Genomic DNA, 16133 nt, shown 5'->3' on the forward strand with positions numbered 1-16133 from the left:
TTGTCCATAAAGACTTTTAATTTGGTTATTTCCAGTTACTTGTAATTTTTTTATTTTAAATAAAAGTGATAAGCAGTTATTAAGTTGAAGTAGAAAAGGAAGGTCCATATTGGAAATCTTTTTAAAAAAAATCAAAATCAAAATTACGAAAAGTAAATTTAGTAAAATCGCATTTAAACTGATGAATTTTTATCAGCAACCTTGTAATCGGAAACGGGCACTGTTCCCAAAACGGAATTGCAGGTTGCTTTTTGCAGTTTCCCTTATTTGGGATATTCGGCTCCCTTTATCGCTTTCTTTCTGTTGCACACTTCACACACTGTAAACATACACTCTTAGGCCATTAATTGAATGATTTAAGTATAATCGTACGTAGTTATGAATGAGATAAAATTGAATAAAATGATATCCTGTGGACTCACCACCTTTCATAACTGAGAGATCATTAACTGAGAATTGTGTAGTAAGATCTACGACACTTAAGATAGAATATCTAAGGTACTCCACACGATCAGATGAGAGAGAGAGGAAGTGGAGGAGAAAGAGAAATGAAGAAAGGTTAGTGTGAATGGGTTCTCCCCCTGCTGATGTACTAGATTAACTCTCCAACCTAGATAGTAAACAGCCCGGAAACTGTCTTCATAGTTTAGGAAAGAAAGAAGTATTGGAAGGAAAAGATTCGTATGGTGTGAATCATTGATCCGAATGAATCACCAACAATTATTTAGGAACATAAAATTTATCGGAATACTTCTTCGTGTTATTTTTATTTAGGTATTTCTGTTCAGTATCACTCAATTTACTCCCTACAACGTCACAGGAAGTATATAAGCAGTGTAGCTTTTATTGATAAGAAATCAAAGATTTGTGAACTGTAATTATTTGTAATTAAGCGTAGATTGTACAATTTTATTTTTATAAACATCCTGCTCTTAATTAAGGACACCTGTAACCAAGTAAGGAATAAAAAAAAAAGGTAGAGATTAGCAAAAAAAGAGAGCCAATGAGAGCCAGAGAAAGAGAGCAATATCTCAGAAGCGTAAGGCAAGCTGCAGAGGTATTGTAATGTACTAATTGTGGAGGTATCGTAGGGAGCAATAAATGGAGATCTAAACAAACTCACAGGTGAATACTGCCATCTTGTGTCCGCCCAGGCACACCTCTTGCTTACCTTGAACTTCTTCCAGCACGGAACGTGATTACAAAATGGGCGGCGATCACCTCGAACAGTCAAGTCCATTAATTCTTCTCTTTTACTCTCATCAATTTGAATTGCTTTCAATTTAAAATAATCTTACTTACCGAAAAGTGTTTGTTTAGAGGATCCTGAGTCTGGCCCACTTTAGGTTCCATTTTTTGTAAATGGTAGAAGGAAACATATCTATAGAATATGTAAGATATGGAACCTTCATTTCGAAGAAGATGTTGAACGGCTCATGTTCAAGGAGAGTGGCCAACGCCGAGATACTCTTGTTGGTCGTTAATGCATGTGAGTAATGTTCTCAGCTAAAGAAATCTGCTATACTTCGGACATCTTATGGGAGAAGATAAGTAAACTTTGCTGCAGAACTGTTGCAAGAGAAAGTAGATGATTGGAAGGATCTGAGACACTGCGGAACTATCATCAGATCTCAACGCAATACATCAGTAGAATTAGAAGACAAAGAAGAAGAATTCCACAGGAAGCTTAAACCCTATTATTTAGGCTTTAAGTTTTGGATTAACCATCTCATCAGAGTGCTTATCGTTCCTGAAGTACAAACAAGATTAAGTCCAACATTTGATCCAAACCCAAATACGTTTATAAGTGATGATGTGAAATTTTAAAGTTTATTGTACTACAGGAAAACAGCAAATACACGTCGCATTTACTTACTCTCTAAAGGGATTTGTCTTTATAGCGAAACACGGCACAAATAAATCATCTCACATCAATTTCTGGTTCCAAAAGTACAGGTTTACTTCACTCCAGTGAACTCCTGTGGGTTATTGATACTGCTTAGAATTTTAAGTACACCAACTTAGGAGAAGAAGAAGAAAAAGGCATTCTGAATAACATCTTTAAGGTTTGAAATGTATCGGTAATGTTTAGTACGTGCCTAGACGAGTATCAGCATCCAAGGAACTATCCCCAGACCAAGAGGTTTGTATATTGTAAACAAGAAGAGTGTAGATTCTCCAGTAGAGCGCTGGAGGATGGCTGGACGTAACACAGAAAATATAAACATAAACAGATGGAGCACGCAGTGTGTTCCAGCCACTCTCAACACTGGAAGAGTTTTACATGTATGTATTTACATTGTTGCTAGCGTTACGCATGGACGATATTCTACAGCGCGGTCATACTGTTTGTAAGTAAGTAGTCGTAGAGAAGGTTTGAAAAAAAAAAGCAATGAGTGCATGTAATATGGGGTATTTGCATGAATCAATCCGCCTTCCATACACTGCAAGCGAACGATGCAAAGTACATTAGAATTTACCGTGAACAATATACTACAGAACGTGCAAGAATGTTTTAAGGTAGAGGGCGTAATTTAGGAGAAAAGGATTGTTACCAAAGAGTTCATTAAAAGGAAATTGACCTTTAAGGCTTTAACATCTTCTGTTCCTTCTGCGTTACTTCTGATTTTTCTATCAAAGAGTGGACAATTTCGTATCTTTCAATTCACTATCAGAAAGATTAATAAATGCAGAAGTTTTTATAAAATTTAGCAATGTCTAAATGGATTTTTTATTCAAGAGTAGTAATTTTTTTAAATTATATCAATTCTTGATGTAATATTCTTTCCTTTTAAGAAGACAATAATTTGATAACAAACTAATGATGCCGCTACAAAACTTGGAGTATTTACTCTACAAATTTATCGTTTAAATAACATACTGGTAGCATTATAAATTTACTTTTTAATATAAAACACAAAATGCTCAGTTATAACTACTTGGTAATTCTAAGGCAAATTAAATGGTTGATAGCTATTATTAACACATTACAGAATATTGAAGAAGAGCACAATTGTTCGAGCAATTTGTTCTGTTTTACTGTTAAACGTTTCGACATTTATTTATGTCTGACACAAGGCCATCGAAGCCAGGAAATATTTTGACAATAAACATAAAAAACAAGTAATAAAAACAAAAAATAAATAACGCAATAATCATAATAATAAAAAGAAAAACTCGTAACATAATAAATCAAAATATAGGTGGAAGATTCTCGTAAATAGGTTATATTGCAATAATAGCATAATTAATTACAATAGATTTAAAGTTTCGATATTGTTTTTTTTTAATTCGTCAATTCTTATGTTGAACCTTAATGTCCAAAAGTTTATGTATTGTGGGGACAGAAGAATCTATGTCATTGATTAGGCTGTCTTTTAAACATGATTGTAATGTCAGGAATAATGGGAATTTGAAATGTTTCTGTCTCGGAGAAAACAGTATTATTATTAGGTATATTTGAATTACAAAGTTATGTCAGGAGTTTTAGATTATAAAATAAAAAAAATAGATTTGGACTGTGCTATATTCCCAAGATATTCCTTGTAATTTCATAATTTTCAGCAATTTCTTTCGAACTTGGAATTTATACTAAAAATATAGTTACTTGTACAATGAGAAAATCTTTACTTTGTTACCAAGAGACAGTAAGCTTACCCTTGAACAAAACTTCAAATGTCTTGTCTTGGGACATACGCAACTAATTATCAAAGCACCATGTAAACACACTTTTTTATAGAGGTAGAAGCTCTTAATTTCCTGCTGATCCTTGCATCAACAAAAGGTCATCTGCGTAGAAACCTTTTCAGAAAAGCCCTCCTGGTTATGGAATACTCACAAAACAGTCTTCCTTTCTCTGTCTTGGTGGTGTTATCCTCACATTCAAAATTATCTGGCCGTAGAACATCCCAGCAATTTCTACACCTCCTTCAACCAGTTAATTGACTGGTTTATTCCGTTCATCTTAATTGACGCCAATACTGCTGCTTGGAGAACTTCAATCACTAATTTATGCACTAAAACCTTTTTTTTTTTTTTTTGTATCCAGAAAGACCAAAAATACCCTACAGCAGCAGTGCGGCTATCTCCCTGTATTATTGTTATCAGTTCTAACAACAGTCAACCCTAAAACTCCTTAAATTGTTCTTTAAAAAAAAAATAGTGCTTGGTTATTGAATGCATCATGGCTTTCTATATTTCTACATCTTTGCGTAAATTATTTAGTATAAACTCTACATCAAAGAATAAATACTTTTTGAAAGGAATAAATGATATCTCTGAGCTGTAGTTGATATCTGCAATATAAGGAGCGATATACGAAGCTAAATTCTAACCTATCTGGTTTTTAGATCGAATCTATATTATGATACATCCTTCTAATTAGCTAGTGTGCTTGATCTAATGTTATTTTACAATCAGATCACTTGCAACAATTAATTAATCTTAAAAATATTATAATACTACGAAGAAACTAAATCCTTGCAACTTCCCTCTACGGAGGAGTATAGGATAGAAAGCAAGTGGTACTACGTGGTATATCTGCGGACACCAAGTAACAGCCCTTCCGCACTAAGTGTCTACTCCTCCAGACACAAGGTACTCCAAGCATCATCTACTCACTCCAACTCCAAGAGCCCTTTCCAGCGTCACTCTCCAGCACTAAACACCACCATTCTTTAGTTTCTTCTTCCTTCAAGTATTCAAAAGTAAGAAGGAGCGGGGTACCATTTCTTTAAAAAAAAAAAATACTTGTTTCAATCAAGTTTTATCTTTCAACTTTCTAAATCGCAGCCGTACGTCTTGCGTTACCGGATCAATCAGTTTGATCAAGCGGTCCGGATACTGAAACTAGTTGTTTATTCCAAAAAATGATACTTCACAGGCACTTTTTTTTCAGAAGCCTGGAGGAAATGTAACATTAATCTCATATCTAAAATATCAGTACGATTGCCAGTACGATTCTTCTACCAAGTAACAATCTCCATGGTATGTGACCAAGAATTTTACTACTCAAAGCCTAGAAAGCCCTAAATATGTGTAGATTAGATGATTGAGCGTGCACGATAATGATATAAAGTTTCTGACGTCAACTAATTCTTGATCTTTGCATTAAGAAAGCATTATATGAATTGAAATTTGAATAAATTGATTTAACCAGATGGACAATTTAAAGAATAATTTTTTTTTAATTTTCTTTAAAACAATTTTTACAGAGTTCGTCTGAACTAGATACAAATCTTTGTGTCGATGTTTATAGAACTGAAAAATATATTTTTAAAAAAAGGATTCAATTTTTGCGGGGAACACATCGTCATTGATATAATTTCCTTTATTTCTGCGGAATTTGAATTTTCTTTGAAGAGAAAGAAAAAATTACACCTAGAACAAAGTTATATATAAATAACAAAAAGAAGTTTAAAATTATGGCTTAATCAAAAAAATTCAAAAGATAGTTTTGCGGAATTGTAGTGTACAGATTTTAATTGAAACAACAGGAAACCTATAGAAATATAACAACACCAACATTCAATAATAGAAATAGATTTCTGAACAAGAATACCTCCGGAAGATATCCATCTTGGTGTGGGACAATTAATAGATCTTGTTTGCTGGCATGTCCGGTATACGGGGGAGATTTACTGCTTTGACTTCACCTTTAATCCTTCGTCCTGGATATCTACGGCAAGATCCAGTACATTTAGGGTGAGGTAAAGCTGCAGACTTTTGCCCTCTATCTTTTCTGCACTACATAAGATATATATTTATATAGTTAGGTGGACCATACAAAGCCATCCCACCCTTGTTGGCTATCATACCCAAAAGAAACGGGCATTCAATAAAAACCATTTACATAATTTGGCTTTGCTTATATCTTTGGACAGGGTCCAATAACTTTTTCTTTTTCCGTTGAATTTCTAGGTCCGTACTAGACCACAAAAGTTAGTATTTACACACAGATAAACAAATTTGACACCAGGGAGATGGTCTCTATTCGTAAGAATAAAAACGAATCATAATGCCTGTTCACAAAATACTTTAAATATCTTGAATAACTTGAATACTTAATATCGATTCTAACTCATACATTTTATCGAAAAACAAACTTTTAATTGTCACAAGCATAACTTAGTTGGTAAAACCTGTAAAGTTAGTAGAATGGCACATCTGAGGCAAGTCCTAACTACCATCTTCTTTCTATTTGGGGTATTTAAGGTTATTGGTGTTCGGAGCATCGGACAGGATCTTATCTTGCTCAGTGTTATAGCACAATGCAAATGTGAGACTGCCAAAATACTTCTAAAGGTAATAAAAATAACCTTTAAAATGTACGAGTAATGTATGTAAGGCAAAAGATGAAAGTAAAGGTTTGTAGTTATGTGACCAACATCTCAAACTTAGGCTGAATTCAAATGAATTTGTTTTGAAACTATCTTGGTTTCATTTTTCAAGTTACATTCAAGAAAGAAGATTAAAAGTCAAATAATCAAAAATAGAAAGAAAATTGTTTCGGTTTACAAGAAAATTGACAAATAAATAAACTAAAAGAGCCCACATATTAAGAATTTCGGACTGCGGATAAGTGATGTTCCACAAACTCGGAATTTTAGGATGCAAGCCTATCCAATTTTTACCAGAACAGTCCTAAAATGAATTTTTCTAGATATTTCAAACAAAAGTTAGTTATATTAGTACAAGTTTAGAAGTAATTATGAAGAAAATACCAAAAAAAAGGAAAATTGTAAAATGGTAGTTCTGTAGAAGGGATTTTGACAGTGAAGTTAAGGGCCATCTTATGACGGTTCACTCAGGAGATGTACAGTAGGGTGTGAATTGATTGACTGATAGTAAATTAATTTCAAATTTTAACAATAAATGCAAAATATTCCCTAATTTAGACCTTTCAGTAACCAAAATTATTGGTTTTTTAAATACTGTTCGAAAACACACAAAAAATGAAGTGATTTTAACGTTAATTAATTGAAATTTTTCAAAAATGTATGTTTTTTTTAAAAAAAAATACAGCTTCTTTAATTATTCATAACTTTGAAAATAAAAAGGCCATCAAAATGATTCCAACTGCGTTGTCTTTATAGCAAATTATATTTAAATAAACTTTGTACAATTACATGTTTTGCTAATAATTTGAAAAGATACAAAGCATTTAATAAGGATTTTTTATAAAAAAAAAAAAAAAAAAAAGCAAAACAAAAATCTTTTGATCAATGGTAGCGACCTCGAAATATTAATCGATTTCGCTCTGATACGGACGAAACTTTTCGTTTTTAAATGAACTTTGATTTTCCGCCCGGCGCTCTTTAAAATTTAAAAGTCATCATTTTTTGAAACACCCTAATGTACAGTTACTAATGTTAACAATTTTTGGTTAGCGTGCACGATTTGTGGTTTGAGCGCGTGCTCGATTTTCTAAAAACCATTTCTTTTAATTCATGGGTTCCAAAAAAGAAAGTTTTCTCAGTACGATGAACCAAAAACTGAAGATCATAGAATATATGCGTAGACGGTTAGATTTTAATAGAATAAAAAAAAATATACTTTTTTTTTTATCAAACATTTGTTTTCAACACTCAGCTCAGACGAGAAAGTGATCTGCTTCTTTCAGCACTAATGAAATGACAGAAAAATGTTTGAAACAAAATTAAGTTAAGCTATTCCGGAAAAAAAAGGTAAACAAACCTACTACGCGATATAAATCTTTTTCGGTTTCTTACAGACAAGTGCTTTTTTTTCTGCTTCCTGTCATTCTAACATCCGCTCTTCAAGACAATCTTGTTACATCCGGTAAGCAAACGTACAATTAATATCCTCCATTAATAATTAAATAATATTAAAATTATGTTCGCAAAAATTATTTTTTTTATCTGTCTGAATGCGGCAAAAAAATTTAACAAGGATTGCACCTCCTATAAGGGCATTGGGAGTGCAATGATACTGCACTAAGATGAAATCTATAGTATCGAGAGTGTCTGTGTGTAAGTACGTGAATGTGTATGTCTCAATTAATTAACAGTAAGTTAGGCATGGCCTGGATTGGCGAGGAGTGGGTGGTAAATGAGTGGAGTGGCTCTGCTCCTGTAGGATAGTGCCGCCACTAATGAGCAGACTGAATCTGGGAGGGTGACGTCAGCAATGTCAGGTCCGTTGGTTGGCTATGGTAGCCAGCGCTACCAACCTACCCAACTTTAACCACTATACCCAATGCTGATTGTATCACAGACTAACGCAACACGGAACATTGCCTTTACAAATCGCATCTCTCCTTCTATATACCCCCCTTTTCCTTGTTCATTCACCAAAACTTCCCTCTCCTCTCCTTAAACTCTCTCGCAGTCCAATCTCCTTCACTCTCTTTGTCTCTCTCTTTCTCCACCCCCCCACGCACGTAACGTAGTTCAACATCACTGTTTAACACAAGACCTTACTTCTCTTTTCATACACCAGTCATTCCTTCCTTGTCTTTTTCTGATTGTGACACATCCGGGTCCCGGATAAGTGCATTTAACGTTCCGGTAAAAGTGACAAGATTAGTACGGTTGAACGGAATACCCGCAGGCGCCTTCTGGTACAGACCCTTAATGTCTGCACTCTTAATGCCACTCATACTCTTCATAATCGTAATCCACTTTTCTTCAACGGAGATTATCGGCAAATTTTGTCAAATTATCTTCTATCGAATGCTTTGTGAACGTATAACTAAAATTATCAATACGCCTAAGAAGATAATTGTTTCGTAATTCTTTAGTCGCACTCGATGTTCAAACTTTCAACACACAATAATCTGTTGACAATTTCTCTGAACTTATTTTTTTATTTCTTCTTTTTTTAGCAATTTTTAGTGAGTTGGTGACTATTTCGTCAAAAAAATATAATACTAATACGTATTAAACATAATACTAACCTACAGTATAGTCTTTTTACTTCTTTTTTTGTCATAAGTCTAAAAGATATTTACCGCCTAAGTAACTCGTTGTTGTCTGAATCTTCTATTCTCTCTCTCTCCACAAACAATCTAAAACTTCCAAGTTGAACTCCCTACTGCCAAAGATCTATCCCTGCTGGAAGGTTATAGGGACAGAATTGGTAGTAGACACTGGGCCAAATTGAGACTGGAATCTCTCAATCGGAAGTTATCCACATCCATTATAGGATATATTTATTGGGACCATATCGCTGATAAAATATCCAGGGAGGACTTCCTCCCTTAACAAACATACGCGCGCCGCACTCACACATACACACCTACATACTCACAAAGCGGGGAACGTAAAGCCCCATGGTATATCTGCAGAATACACATATACCTACCCCTAAGTCGTCTTCACTATAACAAAGGTCTGTTACTGATACAAACGGCTAAAATATGGAACACCAGAAACAATAAATTTCCTAACATAATTCAATTAACCAAAGTGCCAGATAATTCATTTAGTAATAATTTTTTATTATCTAAAATTAATTCTAATGAATATTTACAGGCAATATTTGCGGCATTCCTTTTTCATGTCTATAACTGAAGCAGTTCCTCCTGACAGCACTGTTTTCAATGCAGAAGTCTGTATCAACAGTTCTTGTAGTGGCAAAGGAAAACAATAAACAATTAAAACAATAAAGATTTTTTTTTAGAAACTTACAACTGCTCAAGTAAATATGGCAAATAGCAGGTAACAATACGTCATGATGCTGGATTAAAAAAGGCTCTCAGTGAGGTCACTCCATCATCGTAGTCACACTGCGCTCATGAAGCCGAGACATCTCATCATCACGAATAGATCTGAGGGTCTTATGTTATTTTGGTTGAGCTTTAATAATTCTAGTTGAGTTTGTCAAATAGTCTAGCGAGAAGTTTGTAGCATTGGTTAGCCTCTTGTCTATTTAGTACAGTTTGGGGATTCCATATCTAGGTACAGTCCAAAGTAGCCCACTTTGCCAACAGTTGGTATAGGAGTTTGGCTGATGAAGATGGGAGGTAGGATTTTTCGGCGGAAGGTAGTTTATATATTTGGATTCGGCAATGTTAGTTTTTGATCAGGTCTTTTTTAGCCAGGGCTGTAAGCGGTTACTGTTTATCATTTGAAGAGCCTTTAAGAGGATCAGAATGAGCGCTTAGGAAGGGCAGTAACGTATTTAATGCTTGAAAGGATAAAATAGAAAATTAATTTAGAATTTACAATAATTAGTATACATTAGATCAAATTCTATTAATGAAGTTAAAAGAAAGAAAATAAAGTGATATTTGATCTTAAGTCCTGGCACTATTACAGTATTTAATCCAAGCACTAACAATAGTATTCAGTAAACAATACTCACTCTATAAATATACATTACAAACCAATCAATAATCCTTTTTTAATGCCAATTTATCAATGGAATATTCAGGAAATCCAAACAAGAAAAAAATTATTGGTATTTTTACACCATTTTTTTTTTTAAATAACTTAACAAGAACATACTTGGTTTTCTTGTGCTCTACGAATATAGTGCAAATACGTTGCACTGTTTATATGAATTAGTATGTGAATGTGTTCATTTGTTTTACGATGGTAAATGTTACATCCCTGTGGCTAACAGAAGGAGAATTTTTATTGGCCAGATTTTATAAGAATGTGTCAGTTTTACTGGAATGATGTGCTTTGAAGAACGGTAAATGTGTGTTTATGATTAGTCATTGCCATTGATTGACAATATTAACAATAAAGGTGTTATTTTACCCTCTTCACAGAACAAAAGCCTCAAAAGGTTACAAGTTCTAGTTATTATTTTCGTCTTAATATTTACATATTAAGACGAAAATAATTAAAAGAAGCACTAGTTACGAGGGTCGTTTGAAAAGTCCATGCAAAAATAAAAACTACTTAATTTTTTGGGGTAAACCTTTTTTATTTTCAACATAGTCTCCTTTTAGGCATATACACTTCGTCCAACGCTGCTCTAGTTTGTTGATCCCTTCCGAATAATAGGATTTGTCCAAGTCTGAAAAATAGCCATTCGTTTCTGCAATCACCTCCTCGTTTGAATAAAATCTTTTTCCCGCCAGCCATTTCTTCATATTGGGGAACAAATAGTAGTCCGAGGGAGCCAAGTCTGGAGAATAGGGGGGATGTGAAACGAGTTGGAACCCTATTTCCATTAATTTTGCGACCACAACTGCTGAGGTGTGAGCTGGTGCGTTGTCGTGATGGAAAAGGACTTTTTTGTTGGCCAATCGTGGGCGTTTTTCTTGCAGCTCGGTTTTCAAACGGTCCAATAACGATGAATAATATGCACCTGTAATAGTTTTACCCTTTTCCAGATAGTCGATGAGGATTATTCCTTGCGAATCCCAAAAGACAGTCGCCATAATCTTTCCGGCCGAAGGAACGGTCTTCGCCTTTTTTGGCGCAGATTCCCCCTTGGTAACCCATTGTTTAGATTGTTCTTTGGTCTCAGGAGTGTAGTGATGTATCCATGTTTCATCCACAGTGACGAAACGACGCTTAAAGTCCTGCGGATTCTTCTGGAACAGCTGCAAACCGTCCGTGCAACACTTCACACGATTTCGTTTTTGGTCAAGCGTGAGCAATCGCGGCTCCCATCTTGCGGATAGCTTTGTCATGTCCAAATGTTGATGCAAAATATTATGTACCCGTTCATTCGAGATGCCCATAGCACTAGCAATCTCACGCACCTTCACTCTTCTGTCATCCATCACCATATCATGGATTTTATCAATGATTTCTGGAGTAGTAACCTCAACAGGGCGTCCAGAACGTTCAGCGTCACTTGTGCCCATATGGCCACTCCGAAAATTTTGAAACCACTCATAAACTGTTCTAATCGAAGGTGCAGAGTCACCATAATGTTTATCAAGCTTCTCTTTAGTCTCCTGAGGCGTTTTGCCTTTCATAAAGTAGTGTTTAATCAACACACGAAATTCTTTTTCGTCCATTTTTTGAAAATCACTCGACTTCCTCGATTCAAACGAATGCCAAACACAAAGAAATAGACCGATCTGATTGAAACTTGGTGTGTGTTCTTCCAAGAGATGCTACTAACGAAACATAACCTCGATACGCGCCAGTAGTGCTATCTCTCTGACTTTGCACGGACTTTTCAAACGACCCTCGTACATGAAACTAAATGGTGTTCGTATATAAAAGAAAAAGAAAACTAAATGAAATTATGCTATAATGAATAAAAATTAACTAAAACGTTTCTTTTATAAGTCTTTTTACCATAACGTTAATTGCAACTTGAAATTTCTTCTTTGAGACATTATTTCAGGATTTTCTATCTCTTGCTGTGGGGTCTACTATCCACAAGCTGCTCTTATCGCCATCTCCATCAGATACCTGATGACCTCTTCTTCTTTTTCGGAATCTCCACTCTCAGCTTCTCCAGCCTAATCTTTACCTTCAGTACGAGCCGCATGTGCTGTTAATCTGTGAGCTTTCACATCTAAGTACTGCGTAATTACATATCTACCCAGAACATGGGCATTGCCTTTCTTATCAATGCTTTGTACTCCCTATCTATTTTTTAGCATTTTATTTCACGACATTCCTGTACAAAGTGCAGGAATGGACACTTTGCTCTTTACCACAAAGAATGAAATCCCCCAAAATATATTCTTTAGAAATCACAAAACCAAAAAGTAGATAGTTCATTGATTGAATATATTCAAGATTGTTTTTTTTATCCCTTATGTAAACTAAAAGCATCATGATAAAATAGGTAAAGTATCTAATGCGACATAACTAAGAACTAAATAACAAAAATTATTACATGAATAATTGGTGTTATTACGGAACTGTAAATCAAAACAAAAAATTACGTGTGTGATAAAGATTTGCAAAGGTTATCTGCATGCATAATGTCAGAATGTGATAATGACATGCAACTATGTTGCACCAATTAATAATCAATTCTGATTAGGCCAATAGGTTAAGGTTTAATCAATAAAATTTCTTTTATTATTTGTACTTTTTAAAAATAGACTCATTATTAGAAATATCGTCATAATGCATACTATTTCTGTCTGATTCTCCTCTAATATTTCCCTTAGAGGGTTCACAAATTGTATCGGTAATAAATAAGCATTTCGAATAAAAGTGATCGGTCTACCATTTTATATAAAAACAATCTAGAACATTGAAGAAAGACTCAACAGATTTAATAAGTTAAATTTAATTCTTATAGGTGAATTTTCCAAAACACCCCTGTGCTTATATCAATTTTGAAGTGAAAACAAAACATTTAAAAGGAAGAATACCAAGAGAGAAAGATAAAAAAAGATAATTATTAGAGAGGGAAGAATGAAGTGAGTAGGGTTCACCGAGGGCACTCCCCACAGGTCTACATAATAAAGGTGTAAAGTGACAGAATGCGGGGGCAGGGAACATTTGACCGGATCACTCTCATGGCTAGGGCAGATGCCTGTAGGGAAGCCTTGTTGGAACAGGAAGACCTTCTGTACCTGGCCACACTAAATGGATTGACGTTTAAACTTGACAATCGATATCGACCATTAGAAAGAGATGGAGCGAGAGAGATCTAACAAATAGAAGGTCCTCGCTTATTTTTATCTGTTTTGTTTTTATTTATGTAAACTAGCTGAAGTACTTGGCGGAACCAGCGAGTATGGGGTAAGATATTTATTGAAAACAGAGAAACTTATTATTTTTACATATATTTTATTTGATTCCTGGGCACTTTTACAGTTTCGTAGCCGCACTTCACAACAATTTGTTGGTTGTAAATAGTGTACTTTCTCTCTGCAATAAAGACATCTGTTTCGACACATCATTATAGAAATATAGCTGATTAATCCAATATTTTATATTGCGCAAGTTATAAATTTTCAGTAGAAAAAGTTAAGCTAAAATGCCAACGTTCTACTACATTTGTTTTGTGTTAAGAGTTATTACTTGTGGCATGAGAATTTGAGTAGCTTTTCATTTACGAGTATGTTCCTTGAAAAATAGAAACTTTTCTGATTTTACGGAAGCGATGGACAGAGAAAAGACCAGCTAACTTATGAAATCTTTGCCCAATTAAGAATCTTAAAAATTAACTTTTATTGTCTTTATGGGATTCAATGAGGAAAATCTTAAAGATTCATTTTACAGGAAATCCACAAAGAAATAATTATATAGTAACTAATACTGATAAAAATTCTCAAGTATGAGGTGATTTGGAGTTAATGAGATGAAGGGGAGTAATTGTAATGGAACAGACCAAGCGAAAAGTTCATTTGTAGCTCAGTTAGTCTAACAAAGTTTGTTAGTTTGAAAATACATCGCAGGAGAGCTCTAGCAAGAGGTGAGACTATATTGATAATGAAGCTGGCAGAATGTCAACCATCAAAGTACGAACTGTTGGTCGAAAATGTCAAGTCTTCTCCGACCTTACCCTCTGTGTCTCATTTCAGTAATTCTCTCAATAGACAGAAACACGCAAATTGGTTTCATTAACTTCCTGTTATCTCACAACTTCTTCTATTTCAATCCGCACATCTCCATGGAATCTCCCTTAATTATTATTAAGTTTAATAAAGACATTCAATGTTACTGTCTAGTTGTAGTGACATGCAACACTTTGAGCCTCTGATGTAGATGGCAGTGTACAGAAATAAAATATGGTAAAAGAAAGTATAAAAGAAAAAAAATCGCAAGTTTGAGAGCGGAAGTTAGTTCAAGATATACGCAGTTAAAAGGTACTTCAAAATTCTGTAACATCAACACAATTTGGGATTGATCCCTGGGTGGTGAGAGAGGATATGCCATAGCGAGGTATTCAGTTCGAGACCGTAACTGGTTAAATTTACAGTTGTGATGTATTTATATTCATCACCGATATCGGCGAGCATCAGACAACGAAGGTGAGTAAAAAGAGAAGGTTCTGGCGAGAAACAAACCTACATTTTTCTCTTTTCGTAAACACAATTATTCTCATTCGCATATTTTCTCAACAGGAGATCGTAAAAAACTAAATCTTACTGCATCCTTTTAAAAATTGACAAAATTTGAATTAATAACGTGAACATTGTTTTTTTTATGAATCAAATGAAATTCTCTGAGCAAGTTAAACATGTGCTGCTATAAAATAAGCAGATGGAATAATTTTGATCTAAACTTTAATTCACTTTAGATTTTTACTTATTTCTTAAGTACTCAATTTTTCTAATTAATTTTATTTAGCATCTAATAAAAATTATCTTATGTAACAGTTAAAAACAATATTATTCTGGCAAATGTTTGAATGTAATTATGCACAGATGTCCTCTGATTTTCTTTTTAGGCATCTCTCATCTCCGTCCTTTCTCTCTGTTGCAAGAGCCATCCCTTCTTTAGGAGATTTCAACGTGTCGAAGGCAGTTACTTACAAATGTTACAGCCAGTACTCTCTAAGCAAAAGGACATTTATTGGATTGCCTGCTGAAGGCTAGTACAATTCTATATTTCTGTATCTTATATACACAAACACATACTCTAGTATAATATTGTGTTGGTCAGCTGTACGGTCAGTCGGAGTTCTAGAACAAGGACCGCATATTGAAATAGATGGTGTTTTCCTTCCCTCAAGACTGTCCGCTCTTCGGTGTGCTAACATAACCTAAAGCCTTTTACATACTCAATATTCCAACATACATTCCATGCTGTAGAAACAATATCACCATAACATCTATAGGTTCGCGTTATTTACCCTGTTACTATGATATTCACACCGTTGATCTAATTCTTTTGTCAATATCTTAAGTTATACTTTATGCTAGACAGCTGCTGAAAACTTCAAAGAACAGTTTCTATTGAAAGTACAAGGGCAAGAATATTGCTGGGCACGCTTTCTCCTGGCAATATACAGGCAATCCTAAACTTAGCTATCCGTTCGTACTTTCTCTTCCAGTTTAAATTACAAGTTTTAAGCTTGTAACTTTAGTTCGAAAATAATAAGAACGATCCTGACAACCTTCTTGATCTAGACCCAGGAGAAAGCACAGCCAGATTCTCAATCAGCTGAATTAAAGCATGAACCACAAGGACAATCACGCAACGGCTTCGCTCTTTATCACAATTTATATATTCATGATAATTCCTACTTTTATATTAATCTTACTTTATTCCAGCTTGCTTTATTTA

At 34.4% G+C, this 16133-nt stretch overlaps 1 long non-coding RNA gene across 4 annotated transcripts in view; it reads left to right on the plus strand.

The window, feature by feature from the left end:
* The window catches only part of LOC141456563 (uncharacterized), a 65811-nt gene that overhangs the window by 40536 nt on the left and 9142 nt on the right, over nt 1-16133 (plus strand). For all 4 annotated transcript variants that reach the window (XR_012459869.1, XR_012459870.1, XR_012459868.1 and 1 more), the window contains one exon: nt 15295-15437. This is a non-coding gene — a long non-coding RNA (uncharacterized lncRNA). The remainder of the gene's footprint in view (nt 1-15294; nt 15438-16133) is intronic.

Source organism: Rhodnius prolixus, unplaced genomic scaffold, assembly GCF_049639745.1.
Source record: "Rhodnius prolixus isolate KJV_2025 unplaced genomic scaffold, Rpr scaffold_4, whole genome shotgun sequence".
In the NCBI taxonomy this organism is placed as follows: domain Eukaryota; kingdom Metazoa; phylum Arthropoda; class Insecta; order Hemiptera; family Reduviidae; genus Rhodnius; species Rhodnius prolixus.